This window comes from Drosophila arizonae, chromosome X (assembly GCF_054131065.1).
Source record: "Drosophila arizonae isolate 15081-1271.41 chromosome X, UAZ_ARI_1.0, whole genome shotgun sequence".
In the NCBI taxonomy this organism is placed as follows: domain Eukaryota; kingdom Metazoa; phylum Arthropoda; class Insecta; order Diptera; family Drosophilidae; genus Drosophila; species Drosophila arizonae.
In genome coordinates this window covers 20,613,586-20,624,513 of record NC_142927.1, presented here as the reverse complement: position 1 = coordinate 20,624,513, position 10,928 = coordinate 20,613,586, and the positions used below count along the sequence as shown (strand labels likewise).

The window sequence follows — 10,928 nt, the reverse complement described above, 5'->3', positions numbered from 1 at the left end:
AACCCTCGATATTTGAGCGATAATTATCGATAATTTATACATTTTACTGCACAATATATCAATCATCAATGATTATTTATTTCTAATGCTCGATAATTTATCAATTTGATTTACAGCGTAAATATTTATTACAATAGTTTGAGATTTCACATTTACTATGAAGGTTCCCCGTGATGATTTGTAGTATTTCGGATTTCTGATACCTCCTAAACTTTCGAAATTTGTAAGAAGTCTCTTTGTGAAAGTATAGGCCTCCACTCTGATTTGATTAAGAAAACATATTTTAAGCATAAGCTATTAAATTAAATATTTTCCATAGTAAGTCCCATACTGCAGAGGACGGTGCTACATATGTAGAGTAACTGTATTGAGCAGGTCTCAGCTTGTCGCTCAGAAACTCCTCCCAAGGCCACTCTAACTTGTATCATGTACACATTTTTTAGGCATTGACTTAATGACTTAGTAATTGACAGATTGACGGATTGCTTAATCACAGCCTTAACGGTAAAGGCGAGGAGCTAAAACGCTTTGTATCGACATTGACGGCCATTACGAAGTTGCTTATTTAATTCTAGTGTAATACGAACTGCAAATGAATGTTTATCGCATTTTAAGTAAAACGATATTAGCTGGAAGCTCGCATATGGCATAAAGTCGCACGACACATGCTGTCGCAGCCGATGCGACGAACAAAGTCTACTTTAGTAGCTACTCAATTGAGCTTATGAAACAGATTTAATCTTTTGAATTAGCGCTCAATTGTTGCACGCTTATCAAGTTGTCAGCCATGAAAAAGGCATTCATCAGGCAGCCTCAGCTTTGGTCTGGTTGCTTATGAGGCTGTCAGGTCCAATGGGACGTTGTTTTATAGCTCTCTCTCTCTCTCTCTCTCTTCCCCTCTCTTGCCACCTTTCGCTCTCAATGTGCAATCATTATTGGCAGCACTCGACAATTCGGTCAACAGCACCTAGCGGGGCCAATGTGTTGGCGTGCAAGGGCCCCATCAAATCTGGCCTTGATGCCAAAGACTCAAAGTAAACAATATGCGAAGCAAACTTTGCAATTTCTGGATGCGAAATCATGCGAATCATGCATGCTGCACGATGGCCCAAAACAAAAATAGTAACAAGTGCGCAGGGAGATGCCAAATGTCATGTCTCACTGTGTATATGAGTGTGTGTGTGTGAGAGTGTGTCTGTGTGCGTGTGTGTAGGGGGAGTTGGAGCAAAGCAAAGCACAGCAACGCAACGCAGGTGGGGTTAGAGGCGTTTTCGAGTGCAGAGCCAGTCGCTCACAGACGGAGAGTGAGAGCAAAAGTCTTTTGATTTATGCGCCGCAATTAATTTTTTGCGCATTTTATTGCCCTGCATGAAGAGCAACAGAGCGGGTATATAGGCTGGAGGGAAACTTTGTTAAATGTGGAGAATGGAAAAGGAAATCCAGCTGAAATTAGGAAACTCCTATCGTTAAAGAAAAATAAAGCATATTTATGTATATGAGAAATATATTATAAAATTCGAATGATATATCTAATGAAATCTTCAAAGAAAATATACATAGGGGAAAAATATAAAAAATATTAAATTATTTTAAAAATTAATTTTAAAAATTAGTTGTTTCTACTTGGCATTGATTGACTGACTTGACTGTCTACTTGACAGATTGACGGATTGCTAAACATCTTTAGCATAAACAAAAATACTTCCCTCTATAATGCCTCTTCAGACCCTAACAATATTTTTAACAAAAAGATTTAATATACAATCGATAAGACTTAATACTTCAGAAATATATCGTTATGAAAGTAATATTAAAATTTTTTAAAATGTTATATATGTATATGATTCCGTTCAAAAGATATACAGGGTATATATTATCCTACTATTCATAAACTCCTAAGTATTATTACTCTATCGAAAGTCAATAAAGCCTATAACTCATACGCATAATATCTCTCTTGAGAATTAATTAACTACAGGGTATATATTAAATAGATCATTCCCAACACAGTTGATTATCCACATACTCCCTATTTTCTATCTGCTCTCTATTGAAGTAAATAGATTCTATTGCATTAAACTTTAGCTAAGAGCAATCTACAGTCTAAAATTGAATACTATTTCTGTCCAGGGTATTTGCTAGTGGCGCATGCCATTTGATTTTGGCTGCTGCTCTGAATGTTGCTATGGGGAAGCTGGCGTGGCCAACGACAGCGACATGGACATGGAACTATGCAAGAGGCGACATAGCATGGAACAGTATGGTTACACACACACACACACATACACACATTATATATATACCCACGTGTCCGACAGAGACAGAGTGAGGGCAACAGTCAGCCAGACGCACAGGCAAAGGTGCGTTCACGCGTTGCAATGCTGAATTTTATGCCTCCGCTCTTACAGCACACACACTCACACACACTCTTTCTCTCTCTCTCACACACACACACACACACACACGTACAGTTGGCGTTTGTCATTTTGCCGGCTCGCAGGCTGCTCGGCATTTTTGTGTGCACGGCGACTGCGGCAGAAGTTTTTGCGGCCAAAATGGGCAACGCTTTGGAATTTTAGTTACGCTTTGTTGCCTCTGCTGTCTCTCTCTGTGAGTGTGAGTGTGTGTGTTTGTGTTGTTGTTGTTGTCTTGCTAAGTGTTTGTTATGATTTATATTGGTTTTATTAAATGTTTCAACAACCTTTGGGCAAAAATTATTTACTGCTGCGCGCCGAACACGCAATCCTGAGCACATGAAATGCGACAGCCTGCTGTGGCATGGGGCGTGGCTGGCCCTGAGTGACACCCGGCAACAACAACAACAATCTCTAGAATATTGCAAACTGTGAAGCTGCGCCTTGTTGCCACTTGTGTGGCAAGCCGCCCGCAACTTTGAACGTGGCCAACGCGTGTGGTTAATGAGTTTTGGCAGCAGCACTCAAAGTGCAGCTCACGACAGACTCTGGACAGGTAACAGCCAGCCAGACAGCCAGACAGCCAGACAGCCAGCTAGCCAGGTAGCATCTGTGCGCCAGCCAAACCTAATGGCAAAGCTCACTTAAGCTGCCAGCCGAAGGACAACGCTCACCTGTAGCACACCTCAGCTGCAATGCTCTGCTATTTGCTGAGCCTTGAGATTAAATTATAGTCAAATATGGTGAATAGCTTTCGGCCAAGTCAATATCACAGCTTACACTTGTTATGGCGGCAAGTGTGCAAGGATATGCAAGAATATATATATAGTTTATTTATATAAGTTTGAGAACATACGTCTGACAGTTGTCTGGCTTTAAGCAGTATTCGGGCGTTGAGTTTGTGGCTCAAACTTTTGGCTTTGTCGTGCTCCAAAGAATATTTAATAATGTATAAATATATTAATATAAATATAAAAGAATATTTAATGTTTATTACTAAATGTAAAAATGAGAAATATTTAATATATACATTTTTAAGCACTTAATATATATTTGATATATGAATAAAAATTAATATATATAATTTAAATATAATAAACTGTAGTTTTTTTTTTAAATATTTTTATCCCCAACTATTATTATTATTATAATTAATTTTTTGTAAAAGAGCAACATACATATATTTTTTTTTTTTATTTTTTTTTTTTTGAGCTAAATTTCTTTAAAAATTTTTTGCTTTACAGTCAAATTTTAGCGTATGCTAAAATTTATGAATTTATTTTTATACAGAGCTTAGCTACTTAGAGCTCTTCTGCTAGTCAACGGTTTTTGTCTTTAAAAATTTTTTTTTATGAAAAAAACTTAAAAATATATAAATATAAAATAACTATGACATTATATGTACTATACCATATTTGCCTAGCAAGTCGTCTTACAAAGTGCTATTGCCATTATTTCATATTTATTTACGGAGTCTAACTACTTGGGATTGCCGCTTAAGATGACTACAACTACAACTACAACGACAACTACAACTACAACTACAACTACAACTACTACAACGGCGACGACATCGAGGACATTCAGCACACATTTAAGGACAACATCCTTGTCGACATGCACGTTTCTGACGGCTTTATTGTCAGCCAAGTCTTGGACCCGCGCCCAACCACCTGGTCGCACTTCTTGTCGAAGCTGTCTTTAGTTTTTGCGCTCCAAAAACAAAAAAACAAAAAAAAAAACCAAAAAAACACCAGAAAGGTGGAGAAAGCACGCTGAAAATGAGAACAAAGTGCTCCAAAAAGTCGCCAAGTTGTCTCACAGAATCTCTGTCCCTCTCCCTCTCACTGCTCTCCCTCTCTCTCTCTCTCTTTCTCTTTGCTTTTCTCTCCATCTGTCTGTCTGGCTGTCGCTTTTAGAGCCACGCACTTGAATGACTTTTCATAACTTTATAAAAGTTTGCACAATGCAGCAAAGACTCAGCCAAGGATGTGGCTCAACGGCGACAATGAAGACGTTCCCTGACAATGGCCAAATGAGTGCCGGCTAACAGTATATATTTGAGTGTGTATGTATGTGTGCGTTAAAAGTTTTGTTGCCCACCGTGAGCTGATGTGGGGTCAACTTCTGTTCGGCACGTTTCCGCTTCCGTTTAGCGCCATTTGCCTACAGTCTACACTCGAGCATAATGAATATTTTGCTAAATTGAAATGTTGTTCTTGTTGTGCCACCGCCCCCCAAGCACCCAAACACCCACTCGCACAGTCCCCGGGCTCCGGTGGCCACTGTTTAAATGCCTTTTGAGTCACTTTCACTTTATGAGTGCGCCGCATCGCCGGCTGCATAAATATGAAAAATGTAAAATTTAATATGCAATTTACGTCAGCTTCAACTTTCGCATACCCTGCAACAGGGCATGCTTAATTGAGCGTGCAACTTGTGCGTATGCTGGAGTTGAGTTGAGTTTGTCTCAAGTAAATAAAGTACACTATATGATATATATATATATATATATATATATATATATATATATATATATATATAAGCGATATGTGAGCAGAATTGGCATTGATTACAATTTAAAGTTTCTCTTCAGTTGATCCATAATTTAATGCCTCTAAAATCTTTCTGCAATTCCTCTTTGGTCTTCTATATTCATTCAAAGTATTATCTATAGCCCTCTATATTCTTGTCTATAGTTCCCTATAGGACCTCCTTTCAATAGTTCTATGATTCTTCTATAATACCTCTATAAGTCCTCCGTACTCACTCTCTAGTCCCTCCCAGCTTAGTCTATAACTAAAACAGTCTATATATGAATCTACAGTCCATATATAGTTGCTCCATAGTCCCTTTTATAGTCTTTCTATAATTTCTCCAGATCCCCTCTCTTTAATCATTCTCTAATTCTCTACAGTTCCTTTATAATTTTTCTATAGCTCATTCCTCTATACTTTAGCTTCTCCATTGTATTCCATGGTCCCCCTATTGTTGTTCTACAGTCCCCACCACACTCTCTTCCCTTCACTATATAGTCCTTCCATAGCTTACAAAGTCATTTCATAATCTATCCATGGTCCCTCTATAGCCCGTTTTAGGTGGAATGATTCAAGCAGTTACCATGCGAAAAGTTTAATGCTTTCTATGCTTAAGACCCTTAGATATCAGTTTAGAATCATTATCAGTTTCAGATTGAAATTCGAAATTTAGTACGGGTAGATATGGACTCCTTAAAGTATTAAATATATACACATTTTTACATATCTATATAAATATTGTAACTATCCAACTATTCATTCAGCTACAATAGCTTAATTCAGCGATTTCATTATGGACAGAGTATCACACAGTCAGTCAATTAATCATTATATATTATATTAGATATATAAATTTACTATAACTATATAATATATGTATATCTATCTATGATGGATAGATAGATAACATTTCTGCCCTATGTTCAGCAAGGGTATTTACCATTCAACAACTCCCTGTCAAACACTTACTTTCTTGGTATTTCGTTGTTATTTGGGGGGTGCGAGGTGGTGGGGTGGGGCGAATCTTGCCGCCTGCTTTTTGGCAGACCCACGGTCATTTCTTAGTACTCGGCGCTCAGTTCTATTCTTGGTTGTCCTTTCAATTTGCATATTTCCTGGCTTTTCCATTCTGGCTTTTAATGTTTGCACTCTGAAGGTTGGCATTTTTTATGGTTCTGGTCATTCTTTTGGTCTTTTGGTTCTTTCGTTGCGGTCTATTGTCAGGGGAAATTTGCTGCGCTGCATAACTGAATGCGGTGTGAGGTGAGCACAATGACGACGCTCGATGTGTGCGTGTGTGTGTGTGAATGAGAGCGCAAATCAGTTCAGGCTAAAAGAATTTTGGCTAATGAGACGCTTGAATGGAGCTGGCCAAAAACTGCTGTCAGCTTTATAGCCGTCCAAGGGGGCCTTGGCTTCGTCCACCCCCGCCCCCCCCTTCACCCGCCATTTCGTGTGACCCTCTTGCATAATTGCGAAATTCGAGCTTTCTCAACATTCGAAACTGACTTGTCAATTACTCAGTCTGTCAATTTTCGCTCCGAGTTGACTAACTGACTCATTGAGCCACTGACAGTTGTATGCTAAATATGATTGATACGATTGCTGTCTGCGCTAATGCCACGACTTTCGATATCATCATGCAGTCAGACGTGGTGCGCCGTTGTCTCGTTTGATTGGCATTTTGGATTTGAATAACATTCGTTGCCATTAGACGCCAATACGCTTGCCATTCATTTCACATAGCTACGATTGCCTTGATGCCATCGAGCCGCAGTTCTTGCCAATGCATTCCACGTGTCAATTGCCCAGCTCAGACTCAGACTCAGATTCAGACTCAAAGAACTCAATCAGTTGCCAAATAATAGCTAAAAAAGAATGTTGACTTGGAGTGAAGGTTGTGTGAAAAATGAAAATCACTTGGCACGCGCAAAGCCGGGTAATAATCGCTAGCATAGGAGAGCTGTAAATCAATTCGATTGTCTATAACAACAAATGTTGATCTGTTTTCTGTATATGCTATATAGCTTGGAATCGTTAGCCATATCGCTTATCTGACTTGTTCCAAAAATTACTAGTTCATCCGTTAATGAATCCGTATTCATTCTATTTAAAGCTTTCATTCTATTTAAAGTGGGTGTGTTTTGATTGTTCATGAATAACTGAATAGCTAATGAATAAACTAAGTGGAAATTTGATTATTCACAAATTAAAAAAAAATTATTCACGAATCAATTACTGAATGAGTTTAGTTATTTAAGGTCGTTCGTTCAATTTGAGCTCAGGCCAAAGCCTTTCCTATGTTTTCTTTTCTTCTCTTCTCAGTTATTTTCTCGTTTATATTCTGTTCTCTGCTTTTCTCTCCTCTTTTCTTTTGAGTCTTTTCTTATTTTTCTGTTTTTGTGTTTCGTGTGTCTCCTATTTTCGTCTCCTTCCTTTTGTTGGGCTTTATTTTCTCGCCTTTCCTTTTCTTTCTGCTTATCGGTTTCTTTACCTTGCTTCAAACCTCTTTCCTCTTGTTGCCTTCTTTCTATTATGTTTCTTTGCTCTCCTCTTCGTTTTCGATTCCTTTTAATTTCCAATTTCTTTCCTTTGCTTGTCTCTCTTGTTCTTGTTTTTCCATTATTTGCGAATTTTCTTCTCTTGGTTTTCTTTTTTTTGTCTTTTCTTTTCTCGTCATTTTTTTCTAGTCTTTGCTCCTTTTGGATTTACGCCTCTTTCCTTTTTTTGTTTTTTGTTTTTCTTTTTCACTTCAGTTCATTTCTTTCCTAGTATTTTCTTCCCTACTGTCTTTTTTCGGTTCGCTTTTCCATTCCGTTTCATTTCCAGGATTTCCAATCTCTTTCTCTTTGATTCTATTTCCATCTCGTTTAACCTTCCTTATTCTAGATTATTCTCTTTTCTGCTCTTCTCTTCTCTTTACTATTCGCTTCTATTCTGTGTAGCTATCAAGCATCAAGTTAAAATTCAACTGCCTTGAAAATAAGTTAGATGAAGAAGCTGACTAGCAACACACTCACTCGCACACATACTCACACACACTCTCATACACACTTGCTCTCGTTAAATATTTATGCATCTTGATTAATGTGCGCATGCAATGCTAATTAATTTGATTAGGCGCTGACAAAAAAGCTTAAATTAGTTTGCTAACAATGCGACATCAACAACAACAACAACAATGAGTCTCAAATTCTACTGCTAGATGAGACCCACAGCGTATAAATTAATTATTTTAATCTGTTTACATGTCAACCACATGAGCTGCTTGCCTGCCACGCGGCCAAACAGCGCAAATTAAGAGTTAGCGGTTTCGCTAGCTAGGCTTAGGGGCGTGGCTGCATTTGCAAGTTAATAAAGCAAACACCTGTCGCTGTGCTGTCTCCATGGGAGCTTGAAAGATGTCATCCATTTGTTGCTCATACGCACCAACTTGTCTTAGGCATCAGCACTTAGCTTGGCAAGCAGCAGCAGCCACCCACTGCCCCACAACCACCCACTTGCCACCCACTTTCCAGCCGCCCTCAACCATAACGCTCACTCCTTTTCATTTGCGTTTGGGGCTCATTGCATGTGAACCACAAAACACTTTGAAGCAAAAAGTTTGCTGCGGCTGCGAAGTATATAAATAAGCGTGTGTGTGTGTGCACAGTGGTTAGCTATCTATAAGAAACTGAAAGATTATGTGCGTTATATTTTCCTATATTTAATCTAGATAGCTTGCATATTCTTCATTAGCTAAGTTAACTAAAAAGTAAAATAATCTTATATCCCATCAAAGGACACCTCAATTTGAATGAAATAAATGTTCGTATATAAACGAAAACATTTTTTTTCAAACTAGGTTAACTAAACAGTAAAAAAAAATAAATATATTTTATCAAAGAACACTCCCATTTTAACAAAATAAATATTCTTATATAAGCAAAAATTTTTCCTTTACTACCTTCACTATGAAATACATATAAGCAGCTATATCTCTTCACTGAATGATATCTCCAATTTAAATTAAATACATTTTTGTATATAAAAAAAATATATATATACACTCCAATTTAAAAGAAATAAATTTTTGTATATGAAAAATAGTCACTTATGATGAAGAATAGCTTCAGATAAGCACATTATGACTTAATATAATTTGTATTAATTTTTCAAAGCAAGTCGAAAGCGATGAAATTTTTACGTTAGCCTTAGATTGTAAAGAGATAATTTTTTTTTATTTTATTCCAGTAGCTAAAGCAGCCAATGTTATTTTCTACGGCTACGAAAGTTTTCAAATGGTAAAATAAAAAATAATATTGAATCTAAAACCAAAAATAACAAGAAAATTTTGAAAATTTTGTAATGAAGAAAATTATCCAACATACATGAAATGAGGAACAAATATTCCATTTTGCGAGCTGCATCAAATTTTCGCCAGTCGGCATACAAAATTAGGAAAATTTTCTATGTAAATGCTAATCTGGTAAATGAATTTTAGAGATTAAAAAATAAATAAATAAAATAAAATTCATGATGACGAAAAATAAGATTTCAAATACCTAATTTTCTATTACTTGTATTATATCACTTTAAAAAATTTTCTCTCTACCAAATTCGAGTTCAAGTTTCTAGTGGCACTGTACTGAACATTTTCCCATAGTTGCCACACCACTGTGCCATTTATATATGTCGCTGATGAGGCATCGTGTCTAGTCTCAAAGTACATATACTTAAAATTTTGCTCTCAGTTTCCATAGCTGTCGCACCACTGTGCCATCAGTGTCGCTGATGAGCCATCGTGCACTTTAAGCAAATTAGTTACGCAGCTCATGTTTTGCTGGTCCTGTTTGCTGTTCCTGCCCGCCCATTTAAACACATATACATATACGTATAGATAGATGCATATATGTATGTATATGTATTTAATATATAGACATTTTGTCAGCCCGCATATAACTGGCGAGTGTTTGTGTTGGCAAACAAATTTAATAAATAGCTAAAGACACAAAAGTCACAACCCTTTGCAATCCAATCCAGACATCCTTCCTCACACCAGCCACGCCCCCTGCCCCGGGTGGGTTGCGTTCTGCTTGGCTTGGTTTGCCTTGGCTGTGCGGCTGTCAACAAGCTGAAACTGAAGAAGCCATCGTCATCCTAGCCATGTCCATATTCATATTTACTTAAGTTTATGGCCCGTTGTATTTGTTCTTGTCAAGGGATATTGTTGTAAATTGTTATTGCTTGTTGTTGTTGCTGCTGCTGTTGTTGATGTTGTTGTTGTTGTTGTTGTTGCGGCCAGCCACATAAAATATATAACACTTCATTTTAACATATTTGCCAGAGTCCGCCTTCCATTTGCTGGCTGTTGGTTGTTTCGTTGTTTCTTTTTTTTCTGCTTTTGGCCAAAATGTCTTGAGCCAAATTCATGTGACGCCTACGACGATTACGAAATGGCAAAAACAACAACAGCCACTACAACGCAATGAGGGTCTTGTGTGTGTGTGGTGTCCGGGTGCAGGCAGGGGCGCTACTGGGATTTGTTTTGTAGTTCTCTCCCAGCCACTTCAGCATCTGCCGCTGACTGGCCTCATAATTTATATGCTAAACATATTGCGTCTTATACGGATTACACGAAAATATTATTTTTGTTTTGTTTTTCGGTTTTCGGTTTTGGTTTTTGGTTTTTCTGTGTTTAGTTTTTGACGCGCCGAGCTTAAGTGAGCAGAGATTTTGCAGTGTTTGCCTCGAGCCCAGCAAATCCCTGGCCAAACTAGCTGTCAAATGCAATTCGCCTTTGACATTTCCAAACAGAGGTCGAAACTACAATTGAGACAACTATTGTAACTAATTGAGCGTCGGTTGAATGTGAAGTGAATGGAAATTGAAATTGAAATGAAGCAGGTACAAATGGAAAGGTGTATTATAATATAATAATATGTAATGTTGATTTTAATTGAATGAGAAAAGTCAACGGAAATCAAACAAGTCTGCG

At 37.6% G+C, this 10,928-nt stretch overlaps 1 protein-coding gene across 6 annotated transcripts in view; it reads right to left on the bottom strand.

Moving 5' to 3' along the window:
• The window catches only part of spri (Src homology 2 domain-containing protein sprint), a 143,734-nt gene that overhangs the window by 110,127 nt on the left and 22,679 nt on the right, over positions 1–10,928 (bottom strand). The window lies entirely within an intron of this gene.